Raw genomic sequence first — 11938 nt, forward strand, 5'->3', positions numbered from 1 at the left:
CCGCGTTCCCTTCCTCTCCTCTGTGTGTCTGTGCTGGACCCCTGCTTCTCACGGATGTGGCTGCCTCATAGCCCCACTGCCCCTGGGCTTCTGTCCATGCCTCCTTCCAGGCCCTCTCCCCCAGCTCCCTGCCCAATTCACTTCTTATTTCCCAGTTCAAGGTCAGCTTCCCACACTGAGCGGTCCCCTGTCCCAGCTGCCTCTGGACTGGCTGCCTGCTGTCAAACCCCAGCCCTCGTGCAGTCAACAGTGGTCAGACGGGCACTTTCCCTTCCCCCAGCGGGTCTCAAACTTGTCTCAGGGCCCTGTTACGCTCTTAGAAATTACTGAAGACCTGAACGAGTTTTTGCTTATGGGGTTACATCTATTGATATTTACCACATTTGAAATGAAAACTGAGAAATCATAAAATATTTATTCTTGAAGAACAATGAGAATAAATCATTACATATCAACCATTAACATGTTTTTCAGGACAAATAACTATTTTCTAAAATGCAAAAACTTAAGAGTGGTACCACTTTATGTTTTCGCGCTTCTCTTCAAAGGTTCACTTAAGAGAAGGCAGTTGGGTTCTCATTTCTGCTTCTGCATTCAATCTGTCGAAGCGGCTGGAAAACTCCACTGTGTGTTTGCAAAAGGGAGAGAGTAAATAAGGCAAATAACACCTTCTAACCCAGCAGAGCCTCTGAAAGAATCGATGTCTTAGGTGGTTCCTGATAGGACCCCTGCCCAGACCCCTCACCCTGACAAATGCTGCAGGATTCCATCAATCGGCCGAAGGCTGGACAACAGGTCCGAGAGCTCAGGCATCCTGGGAGCTGAGAGCTGGAGCAGTGGGAGCTGGGAGAGCGAGTGGGCCTGAGTGCAGCTTCCTGGAGGACACATAAGGTGAATGGAGCCATGGCAGACAGGCGTCTCGGGAGAGGCAGAGGGGAGGCAGAGTTTTCCAGGCCCTGGGAAATGATTGGGCACATCTTCAAAGTGAGACTGAGAGGCAGGAGGCCAAGGCTGGCTGAGCCCTTAAGGGCCCTGAGCGCTCAGGAGATGCTCCCTCCCACCCTGCGTACTCAGGATAAAGTTTACTTTCCATAGTGATACTAAGCTTCCTTGTATGTTGAAATTAAATCAACGCCTTTCTAGTTTCCGGATTGCAAAACTGGATAAGTGCACAGAAGCAGAACTTGTCTCGTTTTGGGGGTGCCATGTCGTGTTAGTGCCTGCTGTAGTGGGCTTGCTCTGCCTCGTGGGTCACGTGTGGGCACTCAGAGTAGGTGATGAGCAGGGTGGCCGGGGAAGGGGTCTTAGAAGCGTCTGCCAGCACTCCCAGAGCACCCAGTGATTCCGGGCACCCACTGCTGAGGAGAGTTTTAGCACCCTGGCCTGGAATCAGTAGAAAGGGGCTGTGGTAGATGCCCTGGCCCGGACTGGAATCCCCAAATCTGAGAACAGTCACCCCCATGGCTACTAATCTTTCCAGTTCCTTGTTAGGCAGTGGACCCTGGAGGGTGGAGGGGAGGAGCACTCTGGAGGGAATGACCCCACCCAGCAGAGAGCGGGAGGAAGTGGGGCTTGGTCTCTGGCCTGTGTGATGGTCTATGAACCCCTGCCTCTCTGAACCCCAGCTCTGCAACTTACTGCGTGCCTGTTTCCTCATCTGTAAAGCAGGGATGAGGACGTCCAGCTCACGTGGTTGTCTGGAGGTGACGTGAGGAGGTGAAGGTGAAATGAGATAAAAGGGATAAATTAGCCTGTACAAAGAATTGGGCTAGCTCCGCAAGGCACGCGCTTCCTTTCACTTGTGTTCAGTGTTGTAAATCAGACCCTGGTTCACAGAAACTGCTCTGTACATATCTGTTGAATGGAAGAATTAAAAAATGAACACATCAGTGGTTCAGTTAATGCCAGTTCCTTCCCTAGGCCAACTACCTCAGGCGAGGAAACTAAGACCCAGAGAAGGGAAGGGACTTGTCTAGGGCAGTGCAGCAAGTTAGTGCCTGAGCAGAATCCTGGACGGAGCCTCTGCCGCCATCAGCCACGGCACTGAGGAAGTGTGTTTGGGGGAGGGGCTGGGCCCTCCTCTAAGGCACGTACTTGCGTGCATGTATGAGCACGTGCGTGCGTGTGTATCTTTGGGAAGATACACACTCGGTTCCCTCCTTTCCCGGGTTTTGCCCTCCTGCTGGAGGGCCTGTTGTGGGTGGCTGTTCTGCGTGGCTGCTGCAAACCTCACCTATTTAATGGGAGTTTTGTGCAGCCTGAACTCCGTTTGGGGAGGTGTTCTCATTTGGGATGTAAGCCGCGTCTACAACGAAGCCACCACAGTTTCGAAGAGAGCCCGGGGGCTGCTCCAAGTATGGGGTGGAGACAGGAGCTGAAGATTCAAAGAGGGGGGAGGTGGGGGTGATGTCACATTGACCTTTGCAACCCAGAGCTGCAAGGGGCACCATCCTCCTCCCTCCTGCAGAAGTGCCTCAGGCCAGGGACCCGATCCTGGCCACGGGCTTGTCATCCCAAGGGTATTGAAGTAAGCGGCTCTGCTATTCTCCGGCCCTTCTCAAAGCATGGCCTGAGGAGCAGCATCAACAGCATCAACTGGGAGCTGGTTAGAAACATGGACTCTGGGCCCCACCCCAGACCTACAGCATCCAAATCTCTGGAGGTAGAACCCAGGAATCTGCCTTTTACAAGTCCTCCTTGGATGCTTATAAAAGTTTAAAAATCACTGCTTTACACACTTTCTCAACAAAAGTATGACATCCAGCAAGGCTGGGATTAAAAGAGGGTGAGTGTTTCCTGGTTAGACTTAGAAACCTATTGAAACTGTCTGTTCAGTTGTCTGTTCATTGGTCCTTTCATCCATCCATCTATCTGCCCATTCTTTATTCAATAGACATTCAGTTCAGTTGCACCTTGAAGCTGAAATGGGAAAGCGCCCCCTCCAGCTTGCAGGGAGGCTCTGCTGTGAGGCTGAGGAGGTGGGCTTCTGCCACCTTGATTCTCCAGGCGGTTCAGTGCTTTTGCATCGCAGTCACTTGTTCAAATCTGAGCCTAATGAAACCACCCTAATGCAAAGTGTACAAGAGGGAGGGGGTAGGAAACGACTTTTATTTGGCGTCTGTTGTGTGTTGGTGTTTTCACACGTGCTAAGGCATTTTACCCTCCCAATCTCCCTTCCCACTGGGTAGTATTATTCTCAATTCAGAGCAGGAAACTGAGGCTCAAAGAAGTGGAGGGACTTGACGGAGACTGCAGAATTTAAAAAGGATAGGGTCAGAATGTGAATCCAGTTCCTTCTGCCCCCAGAAGCCGTGCCCTTTCTTCTGTTCCATGTTTCCAGGATCTGGGGGGCCCTGAGGATCGACAGCTAGACGTTAAAGGGCGGTCTGATTTGGGATGTGCTTCTAACCATCTGTACTGTCTGGAGGCCAGCAGGCTGCCTGTGAGGTAGTGAGCTCTCTGTCACTGGAGCTGTGCAAGCAGAGACCAGGAAATCCTGTGGCCATGGTGGTGGTCGTGTGTGCGTGTGTGTGTGCGCGCGCGTAGGGCAGGGTTGAGATCAGGGGACTCTGAGGGCCTTCTGCGCTCCCAGGTGGGCCTGCTGCAGCCTGCTCTGGGGTCACTGTCCCCATGGATGGAGGCTCTGCCGCAGCTGCTCATTATCTGTGGCTCCTCTAAGGGGACCCTGCCAGCTCCCAAACAGGAAACGTGTCAAGAAGGCTGTAATTAGAGCCAGGAGCCACAGGCCTGAGAGGTGCCTGCTGCAGCTTCAAGTGCCGACATGCTGCCCTGGTGAAGTCCCTGGGCGAGAACCCAGTGAGTCAGACCCTCAGATCTCCTTGCATGTGGCACCCCTGCCCCACCCCGTTCTCCCTGGAAGGAAACCAGCATTCCCTGGGAGCCTCCTGGCTGTCTGGGTTTCATGTATGTTCTCTCTTCCGTTCCTCCCCAGAAACCTGGAAGCGAGAAAGCATTCACCATGATGCAGGGAGGAGCCTGAGGCCCTGAGAGGTCATATGACTCACTCAAGGTCATCCTGCTGCGGCAGAGGTGCAATGCCCTGCCTTTGTGAGTACCTGGTCTAACCTTGTCATCATTCTGGGGAAGGTTTCGAGTCAAAGGTCAGTGCAAGAGGTCAGTAGCCCAGGTAGAGGAGGCCGAGGCGGGCCTGGCTGGGTCCTGGGTCTCTCCTGACTGAATATGACTTCTTTCAGCTTTTGTGAATCTGCCACAGAGGGGTGGATCCCTACTGTGCTTCCCTAGCAGGCTGCTGGGCCACCCGTGGCAATTGTGGTGGTTTAAAAACATGGCCACAAATTCTTCAACACTCCTCCTATTGAGAAATAACCTCTGTCTCCTCCCCTTTCGTCTGGGTAGATTTGTGGCTGCTTCACCCCACAGAGAATGGCAGAAGCGATGCTAAGTCAGTAAAGATCATGCCGCTTCCCTTTTGTCCACTGGAACACGTGCTCCTGGAGAAATAAGAAGAGTCACTAGCCTGAGGCTGCCATGCTATGAGGAAGCCCGAGCCACGTGGACAGTCTGTGTCTAGGCACCCTGGTGTGCAGTCCCCTCGAGCCCAGCCATCCAGACTTTCCAGCTGCTTGAATTTTCCCAGCTGAGGCCTCAGACATCATGAAGCAGAGACAGATCATCCCTGCTGGGCTCTGTCTGAAGCCCTGGCCCGTAGAATCTGGAAGCAGGGTAAAGTGTTTTGTGCCACTGTTTTCGGGTGATTTGTTATGCAGCGGTAGATAACCAGCACAGCCGTGCTAGCTGGGACGTACCATGCACCCATCTCAGAGGTTCCACCCAGACCATTTTTCCCTCATGGCCCCTGGGAAGTTGGCTGGGCTCACACTCTCCATGGAGAGCTTTGCTCCAAGGGAAGGGTACGGATTGGTGGTGGAGGGGTCTCTGTATCTCCTGGGGGTTGCATCTGCTCAGCTTCCTCTGCCCACTCCTTTCTCAGAAATAAGCTCCCAAATCCGGATCTGCCTCGGGCCCTCTTGTGTGTGAGTAAGCGTCCTGATCCCCGCGTCACCTCTTCTGAGCCCTGAGATCTTGGGCAAGCTCCTCAACTCCGTTTCGTCAGTCTGTAAGACAGGGATGGTAATGTCGCTCGTCAGAGGGTTCTTGTCAGAGCCGTGCCGTGCACGTGGCAGGCACTCTGATTGATGTGGCTCATTGTTATCCCTGAAGTCACCCTCTTCCTGGCCCCTTGTGCCATCTCCATGTGCACAGGACTTTACAGTTTACAAGGTGCCCTCTAGTTCCCCCAGGAACCCTGTGGGGGCAGGTCAGTATTATAGCCATCGAACAGATGAGGACACTGCAGATCTTGAATGTGGCTCGTGTCCATGGCCTCAGATACAGGCTCTTTCTCCTGCTCTTGTTGAACTGCTTCTGGAGTTTTCCTCTTTGTTCCCCCCTAGGGCTCCTGGCTGACTTGCCTGCTCTCCTCCTTACTTTTGCTCTTTTTCCTGCCTCTGGACTTCTGGAGTCTCAGCCTGTGTGGCTTTGGATAACCTCCACTTTTTGGGTCTCAGTTTCCCCCTCTGTAAGATGAGGGAGTTGCTGGCTGTTGTTGAAGGATACTTTCAGCTCTAAAACCATCGAGTTGGTTTTCATATCCAGGAGTGGCTTGCTTGCAGGACTGCCTGCTGCTCCTCTCCATGCTCAGTCTGTCCTGACTGTGAACAAACCAAGAGGCTTCACATCCCTGATTCTGGGACAATGGGACCAAGCACTGAGAAGAGGGGGGGAAGGGGGACCACCCAGGAGTTGGAAGGACCCAGAGAGGACATTGGGACATTTGCTCCCAGCTTGGCCACACTTGTAGTTCTGCCCGAGATTGATCCTGACAGTGGCCAGGTGAAGGACCCAACCCAACCAGGCCTGGCTTCTGGGGCCCCTCCTAAGACCACTCTCAGTGGCGTCTCTAGGCAGTGATGGGTTCTTTGGCATCCTGACTTCTGGTGATCCAGCCACTGCTTCTTTGCCTGCCAAGTATTTTCCAGGCCCTTCTCAGGCTTTACTTCCTCCAGGCAGTCTTCCCTGATGTGCAGCATTAGGCCTTTTCTCCATCCTCTCATAGTGACCTGGGCTTCCCATCAGGACCCTCAATGAATTGTGGTCTGTACCTGCCTACGTACAGGTTCTTCGCCAAGACTGTGAGCCCCAGGAGGCCAGGGTTTATGTCTGTCCTGCTCACCTTTGCTTCTCTAATGCCCGGTACAATGCAAGCACTACTTAGGTGCTCAGTAAATATAGGTTGCATGAAAGAATTTTAGATAAATAAACAAATAGCAATAATGCTATTACCACTAATAGCAATAATTCTCCCTGCTTGAAATATCCCAGCCTCATCTGCCTGTGCCTTAAGCCAGGCCAGGAGAGGATGGCTTCCATGGCATATTATTTTGGTCCCTGTGGGATTACTTCTCTTGAATTGTCTGTTTGTATGATGTCACTCCCCAGAAAACCTCTCCATGAGATTTGTTTTGTGTCTATTCTGAGAATTTTATAATGAAGACTGCCAGGAAAAATTTCTGCTTTACAACCAGAGGCAGTTATGATTTTCCTAAACATCAGGATTATTCATATATTTTCATTTTATTTTACAGACATCATGTAACTGATCAGGTTTCCCCTTTTGCATTTGCTACCGGGAAGCTCAGATCAAAAATCCAGATCCTTTGACATAACATTTAGAACTTTGTAGTTTTCATTTTTGAATTAGTCAGATTTCTGTCTCATTTAATGTCCTTTCCTATTTTGCCTCTATACTTTCTTATCAATTTCTAGTTTATGTTTTATTGCAGTACTTTAGGTATCCTTGTAAATCCCTTATGGGTTTGTGTATGTTTTCAATCATTTTTCTGGGAACAAGGCAAGATACAACCAAGTGCATACACACAGTACGTCCAAACACATTATTCCCAGGTTGACCCAGGGTTCAGTTACAGGCTAAAGGGTGCTGGTGCTGGGTCTGCTCCCAGCCACACAGTCCTGTCTCCCTGCAGGCTCTGGACACACAGACCCCTGACAGCCTGTCCATGTTCTGTGGGCTGTGGCCTGCCAGGCATTGTACTGGGTGGCCGTTCCCTGACAAGAATGGGGCTTCTTCCTGAGCTGTGGGCCTCACCACCCTGCTGCTGCTTCCTGACCAGCCTCACCTCTGTGGTTCCTCACCCCCTTATCCCCCTTCTGTGATGATACTTAATACTGCTCCCGAGAAACTGGCTTGGCTGTCTTCTCAGCTAAGACTTTACCTTGCCCTTGGATGTAGCCTGATTCCAGTTGCCACGGGCAATCACACTCACCATCAGTCAGGCCAGGGCGACTGACCTCCAGGCATAAGAACATACCCTGGACAGCCTGAGTCAGCACCCGGGGCAAGGGGTTGGGGGGAGCTGATAGGAAAGCAGGCATCAAATTAAGTGTTATCATTTGATCTCTGGGGATGGACGTTCACCCCCAGAGGTAGCAATGGAGCGTAGTATGAGCCTGTTTGACAAATGGGGAAGTGGAGGTTCAAAAAGATGTGGTTTTCCCAAGGTCACACAGGAAATCAAAGGATCAGAGGGCTTTGCCTTCCAGCCTGGGGCTGTGTGCACTCTACCACCTTCCATTGCCGAGGTTGGGGCCTGATTCCAGTGGAGATTGGGCTGAGGGGGTCTCCAGTCACTCACTTCTTGGCAAGGAGAGCCCTCTGAGGACCACAGTCCTCTAAGAACCCCATTCCCAGCCAGAGCCATCAATTGCCAAGAGGGCGTAGTACCTGCCAGTTTCCCTCTGTTTCCTCTGCAGAGCTGCAGGGTTGTGGAGGTTCAGCCCTCGTGATCTGATGATCTGCCTGCTGGACACAGAAATGAGGAAGGAGAGGTGGGAGGACGTATGCAGGGTGCTGAGGCTTCTGCTTCAGGAAGCGTCATCTTGATCTCTGCCAGAATTCAGAGCCTGGTCCTCTGATCAAGTGAGGCTGCCACATGTTTTCCCTAGAGCTGAGCCCTTGAACCTTTTTAGGAGGCTGTAGTGTTCAGCACTGGTCATTTTGGAAGTAGGGGAGCCGGGGAATGGTAAGTCTCCCACATGGGCATCAAGACAGCTGGCGTCAGCCCTCCGTCTCTGAATGACTGCAAACATGTCCCTTGACTCTGAGGGCCTGAGTTTTGTCATCTGTTACATGGGACCCCGAGTCTTTTCCCAGCTCTCTCTCAGTGGTGATGTGATAACCAGAACCTATTTGTTCTAGAATGTTTCCCCACCTCACATCTGAGATGCTGTGCAGAGACGATTCCCCAGGGGACTCTGTGTACCTCCTCACCGCCTACTCGCGTTACTGGAGGAAACAAAACCCCTCCAAAAAACAAAAGACATCAGTTCATCAGAATGCATGGAGCGGATGGTAATGTTTGCATTGGAAATCACTGAGGTAGTTTGGTTTCTATTCTGTATCAGAGGTTTATTCATGCAATGAGAATTTGTTAAGGTTTTGTTCAGTCTATAAATATTTGTCGAATGCCTGCTTCGTGCTCAGTGCCCCGCTCTATCTTGGAGCTGCAGAGGTGATAAAGCGCTCTGGGGTGGGGGGTGTGGAGAGAGCCAGACCTGGCTCTGAGTCTCAGCTCTGGCCCCCACCTCCTCAGCGACCTTGGGCAAGTCACATCCCCTCTCATTCCGCCGTGTGAATTGGGAATAATGCTAGCCACCTTCCTCATCGTATTGTCGCAAGGATCAAGTGAGGAAATGCAATGTTTTTTATTAGCAATGACTGAAACACCAAGTGTAGTTATTGTTTTATCAGGAGGGATGGGAAAACACAGGTCCTGCTCCCGTCACAGCGTGGTTAGGGAAGCTATTAGTTACGGCAACAGGAGCTTTGGGCTGGGGCGGCAGACGTAAGATGCTATGGACACACAGGGGAGGCAGGGGGGATTTTGTGGCCTTGGTGATGATTTCCTTGCAAGCAGCTGTGAGCCCTGCCCAGGACTATGGATGGAAGGCACCCATGGGATTGAGAACAGACCCTTCTACATTCCTGGGGAGACAAATCTCATACATGCTAGTTTTCTTACGCAGATGCTGCCCCCAAAGTATCCTGTTGGCATTTTCAGGAAAACTACAACCATGTGCATCTTGGGACAGGGTTCAGGGCAGGGGGAGGGCAGTAGTGGTGGTGGGTGTTTTAGTTGGGCTGGCTGCTATAACAAATACCACAGACTGGTGGCTTAAACAACAAACATTTATTTCTCACAGTTCTAGAGGCTGGAAGGGCAAGATCAGGGTGCTGGCTGATGCCATGTCTGGGGAGAGCTCACTACCTATTTTGCTCTGTCCTCACAGGGGAGAACCCATTTATCTAGTGCTTCTTCTTATAAGGGCACTAATTTCATCAAGAGGGCTCCACCCTCATGCCCTAATTCTCTTTCAAAGTCCTTACCTCCAAATACCATCACCTTGGGGGTTAAGGGCTTCAGTATATGACTTTTGGGGGATACAAACACGCAGCCCATGGCAGAGGGTTAATTCTCTTTTTTTCAAGATTTTATTTATTTATTTATTTATTTTTGTCTGCGTTGGGTCTTCATTGCTGTGCCCAGTCTTTCTCTAGTTGTGGTGAATGGGGGCCACTCTTCATTGCCGTGCACGGGCTTCTCAGTGTGGTGGCTTCTCTTGTTGTGGAGCACGGGTTCTAGGCATGTGGGCTTCAGTAGTTGCTGCATGTGGGCGCAGTCGTTGTGGCTTGTGGTCTCTAGAGTGCAGGCTCATTAGTTGTGGTGCACGGGCTTAGTTACCCCACAGCATGTGGGATCCTCCTGGAACAGGGATCGAACCCATGTCTCCTGCATTGGCAGGTGGATTCTTAACCACTGCGCCACCAGGGAAGTCCAAGGGTTAATTCTTTGAAGGTGTCATGGTACTGGTAGCATTGTCAAAGTGGTGGGGAGAGCGCTCCGGGCGAGGGGAGGGCGAGGGGTGTGCAGGTGCCTGGTGTGTCTAGGGCGGAGTGAGGACCCCTGCCCCTCCAGGCCCTCCTGCCACTTGCTTTTTCCCCTGCCGGGCCGCAGTGTGCAGAGCGTTCACCGGTCAAGGATGGAGTGCCCAGGTAGGAGGGGTGTACTGGTTCCCTGGCAGTGTGGGCAGGGTGGAGTCGGAGTAGGGCATGGGGAAGACAGGTGGGAGAGGCAAAAGTCTATTAGGCAGCTGAGGCAATGGTGCAGGTTAGTGGAACTAACTTAGGACATAAGAATGGGTCTTCAGATTCTGCCAGGTGGGATGGGTCCTAAAAGCCCTGCTCTATATGTGCCATCTGTGCTGCTGGGTTTTCTCCATCTCCCCCTCACATTCTTTTCCACCCTCCTCTGCCCTGCTCTGTGCTCTAGGAGCATGGTCCCTGTGGACCAAAGCAGACAATTTACACAACTAACTGCTCCAAACATTGTGGCCTAAAATACCCACCACTGGATTGTGCTTCTTGATTCCATGAGTTGGGAACTTGGAAAGCACACAGTGGGGACAGCTTGTCTCTGCCCCTCAGTGTCTGGGACCTCGGGCTGGAAGCCTCAAAGACTGGGGATAGAATTATCTGAAATCTGAAGACTTGCTCACTCACCTGTGTGACGGTTGATGCTGACCGTGGCCCGGGACCTCCGACGTGGTAGTTCACGGGGACACCTGTATGCGGCTTCTCCACGTGGCTGCTTGGGCTTCCTCATGGCCTGGTGGCTCACTTCAAAGCACGAGCGTCCCAAAGAGAGCCTGGTGGAAGCTGCACTGCTTTTTTTGACCTGAGAGATATCACATAGTGTCACTTCTGCTGTAATCACAGCTGTGCCCAGATTCATGGAGTGTTAAAGTCCCACTACAAGAAGAGTGTGTGGGAGGAGAGGTATTGAAGCAGCCACTTGCAAAATGGGATCTGCCACAGGATAAATCAGCAGGAGATCAAACTCATTCATTCATTTACTCTCTGGTTCCATCAACAAACAGTCCGTGGCTTCGTCCCTGCTGCACTGTGGGTCAGTAATGACTGTGTTCCTCTAGCAAACGCCACAGCTCCCGCTGGTCTGTCTTCTCCTTCAGGGCAGCTCCCACCGCACGGGCGTTTCTGGAATCCTTCTAGGGGTGGCAGCGGCTCCCACTGTTGCTAACCCTGGGGTGCTTCACCCGTCCTTTATGCTTTCCTTTAACCCTGCTCATGCTTTTGAAAAAGTCCCTTCATTAAACTCTCTTCACATCATTTCTGCCGAACCATCCCTGATACACTGTATGTCATAGAAGGAAGCTGAGGCTCAGCGTGCCTCCCACAGTGAATGCCTGGAGGGGCAGGATTTGAGCCCTGAACTCCTGGCTCCATGTCCTGCGCCCTTTTCCAGGCACCTCTAGTGATGTGTAGTCAGGGGGAGCTCATCTGAGCAGCAGGGCCTGCCGAGCCCCCGAGCCACATTCCCCTGGGACCCTCGAGTACCCCGTCTTTGCCTCCTGGTGTGGTCTTATTTGTGGCATCCCCAGGCTGGGGGACTCCCTGGGTCAACTAGCAACAGAAGGCCTGGAGGAGGGAGAGACATGCCCTCCCACCTGCTCACAGGCACTGGGGTGTCGGGGCCAGGAAGGATACTGCGTCCCAGCTGGACACCTAAGCCAGGGAGGCAAAGGGGCTTTGCCCATGGTCCCAGGGTGAGAATTCCCAGCCTAGTGAGAGCTCTGCACGCCCTGCAGTCTGGGGCCCTAGAGTTTTTAAAGAGCTTTCATTCCTCACTAGATGAGTGACATTAACAGTGTAGTTGATGATGATGGTGATGGTGACATCCAGTTTGCTGAGTATTTCTCACAAGCTGGGCACTTGACCTACCTTACCTCATTTAAGCGTCCTCCTTCTTAAGAGGACACCACATTTCTGGGGCCCCTCCTCTCAGGACCATGCCAGTTCAGT

The 11938-nt window shown here is 52.1% G+C and overlaps 1 long non-coding RNA gene across 1 annotated transcript; it reads right to left on the reverse strand.

Annotated features, from left to right (window-relative positions):
* Positions 1 to 476: 476 nt before the first annotated feature.
* Positions 477 to 1849, reverse strand: LOC130853133 (uncharacterized). The gene is made up of 3 exons (XR_009053674.1): positions 1639 to 1849; positions 746 to 875; positions 477 to 624 (listed from the first exon to the last, which is right to left on the reverse strand). It is a non-coding gene; the product is annotated as an uncharacterized LOC130853133 (long non-coding RNA).
* Positions 1850 to 11938: the final 10089 nt, after the last annotated feature.

This window comes from Hippopotamus amphibius, chromosome 5, assembly GCF_030028045.1.
Source record: "Hippopotamus amphibius kiboko isolate mHipAmp2 chromosome 5, mHipAmp2.hap2, whole genome shotgun sequence".
In the NCBI taxonomy this organism is placed as follows: domain Eukaryota; kingdom Metazoa; phylum Chordata; class Mammalia; order Artiodactyla; family Hippopotamidae; genus Hippopotamus; species Hippopotamus amphibius.